The sequence below is a fragment of the Sciurus carolinensis genome, chromosome X (assembly GCF_902686445.1).
Source record: "Sciurus carolinensis chromosome X, mSciCar1.2, whole genome shotgun sequence".
Lineage (NCBI taxonomy): Eukaryota > Metazoa > Chordata > Mammalia > Rodentia > Sciuridae > Sciurus > Sciurus carolinensis.
The window spans coordinates 33,166,527-33,180,200 of record NC_062232.1 but is presented as its reverse complement, the minus strand read 5'-3'; positions in this window follow the sequence as shown (position 1 = coordinate 33,180,200).

The following is a 13,674-nucleotide window of genomic DNA, read 5'->3' as shown; positions in this document are numbered from 1 at the left end:
AATAGATCATTCATAAATGGAGGTAATCTCTCATTTTTCTGATTGTACATATTGCAGGATCACATCCGTCATGCAGTCATATATGTACATGAAGTAATAATGTCTGTTTCACTCTACTGTCATTCCTTCCCCCATACCCCTTCCCCTCCCTTCGCTCCCTCTGCCTAATCTAAAGTAACCCTATTCTTCCCTATCCCCGCCACCCACTTATTGTGAATCAGCATCCACATATCAGAGAAAACCAATGTTGGGTCTTTGATTTTTGAGCATAGTATTCCAGTATAAATCCTCCATGGAATAAATTCTCAAGACAAAATAAGGGCACAATATCTTGAACTTCACTCAATAGGTCTCTTGTGATAGTATTTGTATGATAATTTCCTTAAATTTTTTTTTTAATTGAGAGATAAGATCTCACTAAGTTGCCAAAGCTGGCCTCGAATTTCTGATCCTCCTGCCTCAGCCTCCCAAGTCATTGGCATCACAAGCATACTACCAAACCTGGCTTCTTGTATTAAAATTTTGAAAATCTGTTTTATACATTGTAAGGTAGAACAAATGCTAAATATAATGGGAACCAATGTGTGAGAGGGACATGTCAACCATATTAAAATATAGGGAAGGGAGAAAGTACCTTAAGATGTTGGCTATGAATTGTCAAATTAAGATTTAAGCCAACAAAATGTGCATTTCCCAGTTCTGTTCAATAAAAGGGCCTAAAAAACACTGACAGCCCAGTAGCAACGAGCACATTTAACAACACGTTTTTGGTTTCTAAATACCATTGTCCATAGATAAGAATGAGGGACCACTTGAACGGATGACCTGGAGTCTGTAGCAAGAATCACAGAAGGCACACCTGGCCAGTAGTGGGACGACAGGCTCCACATGCCTCCCAAAGTGACAAATAAGAGGGACCCAGTATCCCTCTGCAGCAGGCTTGTAAAAAATATGTGACCCAAATCCAGTCGTGAGAAAACAGATAAACCCAGAACGTGGGACATTCTGTAAGATAACTAGCTTGACTCTTCCCTTTTTCAAAAATCAATATGGGGGCAGGGGTTGTAGCTCAGTAGTAGAGCACTTACCTAGCATGCGTGAGGCACTGGGTTAAATCCTCAGCACCACATAAAAATAAGTAAAATCAATGTATTGTGTCCATCTACAACTAAAACTATTTTTAAAAAATTAATGTCATTCTGGGCATGGTGGCGCACGCCTGTAATATCAGTGGCTTGGGAGGCTGAGGCAGGAGGATCTCAAGTTTGAGGCTAACCTTAGCAGTTTAGGGAGACCCCAAGCAATTGAGCAAGACCCTATCTTAAAATTAAATAATAATAATAATAATAAAAGGAACTGGGGGTGTAGCTCAGTGGTTAAGCACCCCTAGGTTTAATCCCCAGTACCCACAACCAAAAAATTGAAGAAGAAAAATTAAGGAAGAGGGAATGTTCTAGATCAGAGATGATTGAAGAGACAGGACAACCAAATGTGATGCATGAACCATGATAGAATCCTAGATTAGGGGTGGAAGGAAATAGCCATAAACCACTTTAGGACTACTAGGAACATTTTTAAAGAATCAATATTATTGAGATATAATTTATATATAATGAAAGACACCAGGTGTCTAGTTCTCAGCTTTGGTAATTCTACACTCATGGAACCATCCCTCCCAGTGAAGAATCTAACATTTCCATTAGAAAATGGAAAAAAGAAAAAAGAAAGGAAAATTCTCCCCATAAGCCACACGCTGTGGTTTACACTTGTAATCTCAGCTACTAGGGAGGCTAGGGCAGGAGGATCACAAGTTTGAGGCCAGCCTCAGCAACTAACAGGGACTCTGTCTCAAAAAGGGCTGGGGATGTGACTTAGTGGTAGAGCTCTAGCCTAACATGTGCAAACCCTAACATGGGCTCCAGAAAAACCTCCCTCACAGTCCAAGGGTCCCGCTTCCTGAGACTTGGCTGTCGACACCTCCCTCGCCCCAGGCAACCACAGCCACGGGTTTGGTCACTATAGTCAGTGCAGAAATTCAAATAAAGACTTTGAATCAGAGGGTATTATTGAATAAATGTTAATTTTCTTAGGACTGAGAAGGGCATTGTGGTCATGTGAGAGAATGTTCTTATCCTTGGACATGGATGCTGGGGTGTTTAGGACTGAATTATCCTGGTATCTGTAATTGACCTCCACAAGAGGTCAATTTTACTTAGCAAAAAAAGTATACACACAGATAACAAACCATGGCAAAATAATAATGGAGGGATCTAAGCAAAGTGTAACTTAAACCATTCTGGCAACTTTTCTATATGTTTGGGATTTTTCAAAATAATAAATGCAGCTGGGCATAGTGGCATGCACCTGTAATCCCAGCAGCCTGGGAGGCTGAGGCAGGAGGATGGCAAGTTGGAGGCCAGCCTCAGCAACTTAGTGAGGCCCTGAACAACTTAGTGACACTCTGTCTTTAAAGAAAATACATAAAAAAAGAACTGGGGATGTGGCTCAGTGGTTAAGCACCGCTGGATTCAATCCCTGGTACCAATAAATAAATAAATTAAAAAAAAAAAGACTGGGAATATAGCTCAGGGGTAAAGGTTTCTAAATAAATATATATAAGAAGGGCTAGGGATGTGGCTCCATGGTTAAGCACCCCCAGTTCAATCCCCAGTACCAAAGAAACATAGGAATAAATCAAGGGAGAAAAGATGGTCACTTCAATCTGAGATCTGCAGTGGTAAAGATGTGTTGTGGGTTGGGTTGGAATGTTCCCCCAAAGGGTCCTGTGTTGACGGCTCGTTCTCCAATTCAACCATGTCCAGAGGTGGGGCTTTTGGATCATGTGACCTCTGACCTCATGGGTGGCCCCGCAACCAAGTGATCAACGATTCACCATCTCAGACTTGGACTTGGGTCTGGTTTTGGTGGAAGGGTTGCTTTTCCTCGCTGTGAGGTCACCCTCCTTCCAGAGCCCTTTTATATATACACAAATTTTATATAGAGATAGATAGATATAGATATACATTTTGGTTGTGGGTGGACATAATACTTTTATTTGTTTAATGTGGGGCTGAGGATGGAACCCAGGGTCTCACACGTGCTAGGCAAGCACTCTGCCACTGAGCCACGACCCCAGCCCCAGAGCTCTGTAATTAAGACAAAGGCAAGGATTTCTTTCTTTCTTTCTTCCCCCCACCCTCCTTCCTTCCTTCCTTCCCTCCTTTCTTTCTGTACTAGGGATTGAACCAGGAGTTCTCTGCCACGCTGCACTACATTCCCAGCCCTTCTTAAAATCTTTTAGTTTATGAGACAGGTCTCATTTGGGACAGGATAATCTCAAGTTTGGGACCAGCCTTGGCAACCTGGCAAGAGTCTGTCTCAAAATAAAAAGGGCCAGGCAGCCCTGTGGCACAGGCCTGTAATCCCAGCAGCTCGGGAGGCTGAGGCAGGAGGATCACGAGTTCAAGGCCAGCCTCAGCAACTTAGCGAGGCCCTAAGCAATTCAGTGAGACCCTGTCTCCAAATAAAAAATGAAAAGGACTGGGATGTGGCTTCTCCATGATAGAGCACCCCTGGGTTCAACCCCCAGGGCTGAAAAAATAAAATAAAAATGGAATGAGAGAGGGAGCAGGCATCGTGTCACGCACTTGTAGTCCCATCTGCTCAGGAAGCTGAGGCAGGATAAGGGCTTGAACCCAGGAGTTCAAAAAGCAGCCTGAACAACACACCAAGGCCTTGTCTCAAGGAAAAGGAAAGAAAAAAGGAAGGAACGAAGGGAAGAAAGAAAGGAGAGGAGGAAGAGGGAGAGAAAGAAAGAAAGAAAGAGATGTTTTAGCTAGGTGGTCAGATCAGGGAAGGATATGCTGGGGAGGTGACTTTAGAACAGAACATGGAGATCGACAATGGGATGTGTACTCCACCTGCACCCACGAAGACAGATAAATGCCAAAACATAGTATCCACCAAAAATAGAGGGCAAATTGCGAAGAATATATATAATGGGACACACATATAAAGTTCAAAAATTGGCAAAATACCATGTTATAGCCAGGTGCGGTGGCGCCCGCCTGTTATCCCAGAAACCCTGGAGGCTGAGGCAGGAGGATCGCAAGTTTGAAGCCAGCCTCAGCAACTTAGGGAGGCCCTAAGCAACTCAGTGAGACCCTGCCTCTAAATAAAATACAAAAAGGGCTGGGGATGTGGCTCCGCAATTAAGTGTCCTGGGTTCAAACCCCGGTACCCCCAAAAAACAAAACAAAACAAAACATGCTATACTTAATGGGTTTCTAACTAGTTAATAAAGGAAAGATCCATTCCAAATCCAGAACAGTAGTCGAGGGCTGGGTCCGTGGCTCAGTGGTGGAGCGCTTGCCTGGCACACGTGAGGTACTAGGTTCGATTCTCAGCACCACATAAAAGTAAATAAATACCATTGTTTGGACTAGTAATCACCTCTGGGTGGGCGAGCAGAGGCCTGAGGAGAGTTTGCAGAAGCAGCAGGAGGAAATGGGCTGGAAAGGGAGGAGGGGAAGGGAGGGAAAGAAGGAGGGAAGGACACAGGAAGGAGAGAGAGAAAGAGAAAGGAAGAGAAGGCGGGAAATGCCAAGGGTGTGAACTTTGGAGCCAGAAGTTTCTTTGACTGAAGCTTGTGTGGTACTTAAAATAACAGAAGTAAACAGAGTCTCTGGTCTCCAAACACATCCTGTGTGTAGGATTCTAGAAGGAAAGTGATAACAGTTGGCAACTATTCCTTCTCTGACTGCTTCCTTCCCTTGCTAGGGGGTGGGAGAATGGCTTCCAGGTTTAGGAGGCCAAGAAGAGGCTGTCTGATTAGCCCAGTGTTAACACCTGCCTCTACAACCCCACGCCTAACTGAGCGGGGGTCCCAGCTCAGAGATTCTGGAAACAGGGTTGGCCAGAAGCCTTTCACAGTTCCTCCTCGTTCTCTTCTGCCACTTGATTTCAGTTGTCCATAAAGGAGCAACTGTCACGGTCCATACCCTGTGGCCAAAAGATGGCTGCTTAATGCAGGTGCAATGTGGGTTTCTTCTTCTTTTCTATTTTTTGGTCCTGGGGATTGAACCCAGGGGTGCTCTACCACTGAGCTACATCCCCAGTTCTTTTTATTTTATCCCAAGATAGGGTTTCGCCAAATTGCAGAGGCTGGCCTCGAACTTGTGATCCTTCTGCCTCAGCCCCCGTGAGATAACAGGAAGGAGCACTGCCCTTGGCTTGGGCATTTCTAGAGGATAAGAATTTAGGTAGTCGGGAGCGTAGTGCGCACGCCTGTAATCCCAGCGGCTTGGGAGGCTGAGGCAGGAGGATCGCAAATTGGAGGTCAATCTCAGTAACACTTTAAGCAACTCAGTGAGACCCTGTGTCGAAATAAAATACAAAAAAGGGCTGCGGATGTAGCTGTCTGGTTAAGAACCCCTGGGTTCAATTCCCTGTAGTAGCAAAACAGAGAGAGAGAGAGAGAGAGAGAGAGAGGGAGAGAGAGAGAGAGAGAGAAGGAAGGAAGGAAGAAAGGAAGGAAGGAAGGAAGGAAGGAAGGAGGAAGGAAGGAAGGGAAAAGAAAAGAAAAAGAAAAAGAAAAGAAATATCCAGAATAAGCAAATCCACACAGACAGAAAGTTCAGTAGTGGTTTCCAGGGACTGGGGAGAGGGTAGCAGTAATGGGGATCCTGGGCCCTTTTCCGGGGCTGGGGGGGTGATGAAAATGTTCTCAAATCGTGGCGATGGTTGCACAACTCTGTGACTATCCTAACGCCATTTAATTGTACATTTTAAATGAGTGAATTTTATGGCATGAAAATTATATCTCAATAAAGATTTTTAAAAGGAACTTCATGTCTCAAAGCAAGAACATGTAGTTTGCTCATGAATCTCCATTTGCGCAGGTCTTCCTTGGGATAGTTCACCTATGCTCCACTGGAGTCAGCTGGTGTGCCACACGGACTGGGGCTGGAATCTTCTGGAAGCTCCTTCGGTTCTGTGAGTAGTGATACAAGCTGGTTGTGGGCCAGAATCCCAGCTGGAACTGTTTGCTAGCTGGAACCTTCGCTGTGCAGGAGGCCCAGGTCTCTTCCCTCCTTGGCACTTAGGTTACAAGGGTGAGCATCCCCAGAGGAGATGGGGGCCACTCAGAAGCTCTGTTTCGTTTTCTGATGTAACAGATGAATGTCACACATGTCATTTTCTTCTGTTAGAAGCCAGTACCTAAGACCAGCCTATATTCAAGAAGCAACGATTAGACCCTACTTGTCGTGGGCCACGTTGGCAAGTGGGCAGGTCCCTTGTAAAAGCCTGGCATGCTCCCTTACCCCTCCCCCACGCCATGCGCTCAGAATCCTTACAAAGGGAAACCTGCAGTGTATAGAAACCCAGGGACTCAACTGAAATGCCTTTAGGACACGGCAAAGCAGTGGAAATAAGCAGCTTGGATATGACACTTACCTAGGTCCATCTTGTGTCAACACAGAGGGTGTCAGGAAAATAGTCACTTACAGCCATGGCGCTGTAGATCTTCACCTTTACCAGAAGAGAAGCCAGTGATTTACAATTTTTTTTTCTTGCAATATTTTTCCTTCTTTTAATTTGTTTGATTAAAAAAAAAATTTCCCCGGGCACTAGAGATTGAACCCAGGGCCTCACACATACCAAGCTAAGCAAGTGCTTTACCATGAAATTACATGCCCAGGCCTTTTTAAAATTTTTATTTTGCGGGGCTGGGGTTGTGGCTCAGTGGTAGAGTCCTTGCCTAGCACATGTGAGGTCCTGGGTTCAATTCTCTGCACCACATGAAAATAAATAAATAAATAAATAAAGGGATGTGTCCATCCACAACTAGAGAAGATTTAAATTAAAAAAAATTATTTTGAAACAGGGTCACGTTAAGTTGCCCAGGCTGGCCTTGAACTTTCAATCTTCCTGCCTCAGCATTCCGAGTAGCTGGGATTACAGGCGTGTATGGCCACACCTGGCTTATTTTTAAATTATTTTGGTGTAATCTGGATTTTTCTGTGAACTCTCATTGTTTCGTGACATTGGTAGAAACATGGAGAAGACCACACAGGACCATCTCCAAACTAGACTTGGAGCAAGGACCACCAGATTACAAACTCTGGTGTAAAGTGGTGGAGAGTTTTTCCCCCTCACAAAAATACGTAAGAAGTGATTCAAGCCTGGCATGGTGGCGCACGCTTGTAATCCCAGCGACTCGGGAGGCTGAGGCAGGAGGATGGCGAGTTCAAAGCCAGCCTCAGGAATTAATCAAGGCCATAAGCAACTCACTGAGACCCTGTCTGTAAGTAAAATATAAAAAGGTTGGGGATGTGGCTCAGTGGTTAAGCGCCCCTGGATTCAATCCCCAGTACCAAGAAAGAAAGAGAAAAAAGAAAGAAGTCCTGGTGGAACAACATTGTTGTCTGTGAATGTCCTTTTCCACTGAAAGGAACCAGTACCTTTTAAAGAACTGAACTGAAAAGTATAAACTAAACCTGGAACACTTTATACTAGAAAACAAGGGACCTTTCAAAGTTTGCCTTGGGGTTATGTTAAAACCCAGAAGCCAACTTGACGGGGTTCCCACTGGCTAAGGATAGAATAATTTAAACATCAATAGGAATAACTGAAGAGTGGCAAGTGGCACCTGCCTGTGATCCCAGCCCCTTGGGAGGCTGAGGCAGGAGGACTGCAAGTTGGAGGCCAGCCTCAGCAACTTAGGAAGACCCCATATGAAAAAAATAAATAAATAAAAGTTCAAGATAAGCATAACTACAATGGGGAACTGAAACACGTTACTTGTGTTCAATTTCACAGGTCATGATGAGAGAGAGAGAGAGAGAGAGAGAACACACAACTGCAAGCACATGAGTCCATTTGCACATTTGCAGGATACCTGGGAGCAAAGTCATCATTTTGAAGACTGGTTAATAAAAAGAAGAAAATCAAGCACTTATCTTCCTTTCTTTGGGATAACCAATCAAAGGAAAAAGTTGATGAGGGGATATTTTACTTCACAGATGTACCCTAGGTGATATATGGAGAAGGAGAAGAATATCACCATTTGGCAGCTCCTTATGAACTAGGAGTAGAGAGCATAGATAGGATATGACCTATCAAAATGTATAAATGCATTCTATTGTCATTAGAACAAATAAAATTTAAAAATTAAAAAAAAATTTTAAAAGCCATGAACATCATTGGAGACAACTTCCCTTCCTTCCTTCCTTCCTTCCTTCCTTCCTTCCTTCCTTCCTTCCTTCCTTTCTTTTTTTCTTACTTTCTTACTTTCTTTCTTCTTTCTGTACCAGGGATTGAATCCAGGGGCTCTTAATCACTGAATTACATCCCCAGCCCCTTTCATTTTTTATTTAGAGACAGGATTGTGCTAAGGCCGGCCTCAAACTTGTGATCCTCCTGCCTCAGCCTCCCAAGTTGCTGGGATTACAAGCGTGTGCCACTGCACCTGACTGAGAAGCAAGTTCTTGATGGAACATAATTTCTATGGCGTAGTCTTGCTCCAAAGAAAACTCAAATCCAGATCCGATCGAGTCTTTCATTTTCTGTACGAGCTTACGAGAGATGGAGTAGGAGTCAGAGAACTCTATTAAGCATCACCCTGGGAGATGCAATCAGCAAATCTCCCATGAGGAACATTCTCGGGACAAATGGCTCACTGTAGGATCCCCCTTCTCATGTCATAATGAGAAAGTCAGCCAGGTACAGAGCTGCACCCCTGTAAGCCCAGCTGGCTCAGGAGGCTGAGGCAGGAGGATAGAAAGTTCAAGGCCAGCCTCAGCAACTGAGTGAGGCCCTGAGCAACTCAGAGAGACCCTGTCTCTAAATAAAATATAAAAAGGGCTGGGGATGTGGCTCAGTGGTTAAGTGTCCCTGGGTTCAATCCCTGGTACCAAAAAAAGAAAGAAAGAAAAGTAAAAGAAAAAAAAAGGATGTCAATCTCCTGCGTTCTGGATCTTATCCCCAGTCACCCCCTGACACCTTTCATGGCGGCCCATCAGGAGGATCAGACATATGGTTAGGCCCCAAATCTCACAAGACCTCCAAAGCTCTCACTGTCTTGACTAAAACGTTGCCTCACATTAGGGTCCTAGGCATTAGGGGATCTGGTACAACCACCAGGACTTCTAGAAACTTCTGCTTTCCCTTAAATTCCTCCCTTCTTCTCACTTCCCTTGGCCTCTGCCCCTGCCCTGTACAAACCCTCTCCTCTCCACCAGAGTCTCCACCAACTTGTCCTGACCTCTTGACTTTGCTTCTAGACTTTCACTGGGCTAACTTTTACTGATTAGCCTGATTCTTGCTCACTGTGTGTCCCCAACTTAAAGTCAGACTGCAAGGCCTTGGCACCTGGAAAAGAAAAGGTGTGTCCAAGGGCAGGCAGAGGGGATATGGCTGGGAGGATGGTGTGTGTGGGCGTGGCCTTACCTTAAGAGGGCGTGGATGTGGGTGGGGAGACATGTTCTGTTCCGAGCAGAACTTTCTGGAAGATTGCCATTTTCCACATACTAGGCCTTGTCTCCACCCACTCTGACATTTTCAACTCCAGCCTCTCCCTGACTGTGGCCTGTATGACAAGATACCCTGTTATCTGAAGTCCCCAATCAGGTGTCCTTCCACTTCTCGCAAGTCACCTGTTCCACTTGTCCCCTCCCTTTCATAGCCCTTCCTTGTGTTTTTGGCTAAAGCATCCTCAGAACTGCCTTCCTCTTCCGCTCCCAGGTTGAAGCCTCAGCAGAGCAGAAACGGAGACCAACCTGCGCCCTTCTGTGAGGTCTTCAGGTAACCCAGCTCCCCCGCCTCTCTCCCTCCTGCCAAAGCTTCCACACGCCCCATCGAAACGACCTCTGTCAGGCGCTGGCCACCAATTCTGTGGGAATCTTTCCAAATCTTCCCTCCCCCAGAGCTGTGACTTCACCCCCAAACCTGCCTCTTTTAGCCCTTTTGAAAGCCCTCCCCACCATGGCGACTCTGAAAAGAAATAAAAACAGCAGCACGGTGGCACAGGCCTGTGATCCCATCGGCTGTGGAGGCTGAGGCAGGAGGATCTCAAGTTCAAAGCCAGCCTCAGCAACTCAGCGAGGCCCCAAGCATCTCAGCAAGACCCTGTCTAGAAATAAAATACAAAAAAGGGCTGGGGGTGTGGCTCAGTGGTTAAGCAGCCCTGGGTTCAATCCTGGGTAGAAGAAACTGGGTCTCGGCTCATTTCTTTTCCTGACAGGCGCACTACATTTCCGCCCTGGGTGTCCTAAGTTCCCTGAAGATAAGGACCAAGGTCTGCTCCGTGGTCGCACACAATGACTTCCCAGCAAGGGTGTAGAGAGCCTTGGCCTGGGTTCCCTAATTACCAGTTTCAAGGAGGAAAGCAATCCCATGTCTTTGGCCTGGGTCACTCACTACACACTGGCCAATTTGTATCCCGGGCAACCTACCTGGAGGAATTTGTATTGTCTGTCACTAAATTGCAAGATCTTGGAAGCTGAAGAGAGTTTTCTTTGTGTTCTCTCAGCACTTGTACCAGGCTGGGCTCAGGGAAGGCCGGGGTTCGATGTGCAGAATTACAGCTCTTCCCTGTGAGCAAAGAGCCACCACAACGAAGCCACTGTTCCCTCCCGGAGGCCCAGAGCAGAAAGGCCGCTGCTTTATTCTGTTTGTTTATTTGTTTCCGAGTTAATGAAACTATCCAGCATCTTTCGGGAAATAAGAAGCCCTGCAGAATTTCAGAATTCGGGCAGCCGTGAATTTGACCTTAGAAACCTTATGCTGCTCCGGCTATTTAGAGGCTGAGATGGGAGGATCACTTGAGCCAGGAGTTGGGAGCCAGCCTGGACGACACAGAACCCCTATCGGGGGGAAAATCCAAGAAAACAACAAAATAAACCCCGAAGAAGCTATGTTACACTTCCCAGCTCATCAACGCCTAGAAAGTTCCATTTCCCTTCTACAGCTGTTCTGGGCCACTCTCCCTCACACTGACATCTTTCCTGCCCATCCCCATGTCCCCTGGGTTTTTTCCTGTCCCTGTTTCCTATCATTTTAATTGGGCAATCTGTAAAGCAGACAGATCATTTCTTGAAAGCAGCAATACCATTACCAAGAAAAAAAAAAAAAAGATTTTCTTGGATTGTATTGTTTGGTTTGAAAACAATCCAGAGCCTGGGTGACGCATGTCTTAGACCCCAGCGACATGGGAGGCTGAGGCAGGAGGATCGCCAAGTTCCAAGCCAGCCTCCGCAATGTAGCGAGGCCCTAAGCAATGTAGCGAGACCCGGCCTCTAAATAAAAAATAAAAAGGGCTGGGGATGTGGCTCAGTGATAGGGCACCCCTGGGTTCAATCCCCAGTATCAGAAAAAAAATAAATAAATAGAAAACATAAACTAGGGCTGAGGGTATAGCTCAGTGGCAGAGCACTTGCCTTGTATGCATGAGGCACTGGGCTCCATCCTCAAATAAATAAAAGTATTGTGTTCATCTGCAACTAAAAATAAAATAAAATAATCAAGGGTGCAATCTCTAGCACCAAATAGATGAATAACAAATAAGAATGAAATATCCACTTTTGCTCAGTGGCCCAGATTTGTAATCCCAGTGGCTCAGGAGGCTGAGGCAGGAGGATGGCAAGTTGAAAACCAGCCTCGGCAATTTAGTGAGGCCCTAAGCAACTCAGCGAGACCCTGTCTCTCAATAAAATATAAAAAGGGTTGGGGAGGTGGCTCAGTGGTAAGTACCCCTGGCTCTTTTTGGGTGCTCCTCTACCAAAAATAAAAATAAAAATAAAAAATCCTAGACATGCACTACTTCTCTCTCATTGGAGGGTGTTGATTCTGTTATTGTTGTTGTTGTTATTATTACTATTATTATTACTAAAAATAAGGAAAATATGGCCAAGTCACAGTACTACCTCAAACATAGCCTAGCATCTAGGGCTCTGGAAAATTCTGTGACCCTGCCAAAGTCACAGATGTTTGTGAATGATGGTGTAGCAGGAAAGGTCACTATATGCCGGAGGACCCAAGCCTCTGCCTCAGCGCTGTGCTGTTCAGGAGTGAGGCGGACAGGCCCCGGGCAAAGCAAATTCTGAATTTCGTCACCTGCTTGAGACATGCAGAGAGGGCCCCTAGGGAATTCAAACACCATGGGACTCCACCGCTATGCTATACCGCCACCGCTGTAGGGCTAAGGCCACCGGGAGTGGACAAGAGAATGCTTATAATGAGGGGGACCTTTTGGAGCAGAGATTCTCCATCATGGACTCTTTGGTCTGTCTGATAAAGCTTATGAGCCCTTCTAAGAATTATGTTTTAAAATGCATAGAATATGCCAGGCGCAGTGGCGCATGCCTGTAATCCCAGCAACTCTGGAGGCTAAGGTAGGAGGATGGCAAGTTTGAGGCCAGCCTCAGCAATTTAACGAGGCCCTACGCAACTTGGTATGACCCTGCCTCAATTAAAAAAAGGGGGGTGGGCAGGAGATGTGGCTCTGTGGTTAAACCCCCCTGGGTTCAATCCCAGGTACAAAAAGAAAAAAGAAAAAAAAAAAAACAATACAATAATAAGATTACAAAGGTAATCCATTAGAGGTTGACCATCCCTAATCCGAAAATTCAAAATCTGAAATGCTCCAAAATCCGAAACTGTTTGAAAACTGACGTCATGCCAGAAGCGGGAAATTCCACACTTGACCTCATGTGAAAGGCTGCAGTCAAAATACAGGCAGACAAGTATCATGTACATTTATGTTCAGGCTGTGTACAGAAGAGTTCCCTATGAAACACAAATTTTGTCTTTAGACTTGGGTTTCTTCTGCAAGACATCTCATTATGCATGTGTACATATTCCAATATCCAAAACATCCAAAATCTGAAACACTTCTGGCCCCAACTATTTTGGATAATGGAGATTCAACCTATGTATTGAAATGTAGTTATCAAAATACTAAAAACCCACGTGATATAGTCATTGTGGGTGAAAATTAGTTTTTGGTTTTTTTCCATGCTAGGGATAGAACCCAGGATTTCACACATGCTAGGCTAGCCCTCTGCCACAAAGCCACGGCCCCAGTTCTTTTTAAAATTTATTATTTTGAGAGCGAGTATCCAGCAGGCTGGAGGTATAACTCAAGGGTAAGCACTTCTTGGCATGTGTGAGGCCCTGAGTTCCAACCCCAGTACTTCAGAAATAAACAAATACATTGAGACAGGGTCTTGCTAAATTGCTGAGGCTGGCCTCAAACTTGCGATCCTCCTGCCTCAGTCTCCTCCCAGTCACTGGGATTACACCACCATGCTCAGTGACCACAAATCTTTGACACTTCCCCTACCGAGAGGTGGGATTTACGACCCTTCCTCTTATGTGTAGGATTGACCTTAGTAAGAGATTTGTTTGACCAAGAGAACATGGCAGAAGCAACATTCTGGAACTTCAAAAGCTAGTGCAGAGGAAGTCTGCCAGATTCCACCCTGCACACTGTGACACTCTTTTGGGGACTGTGAGCTATCACGTAGGAAGCCCAGCTATGGCCAGGTATAGCGGTGCATGTTTATGATCCCCACGATTCAGGAGGCTGAGGTAGGAGAATGGCAAGTTTGAGGCCAACCTCGGCTACCTAGTGAGAACCCATCTCAAAATAAAATAAACTGGGGGTGTAGCTGA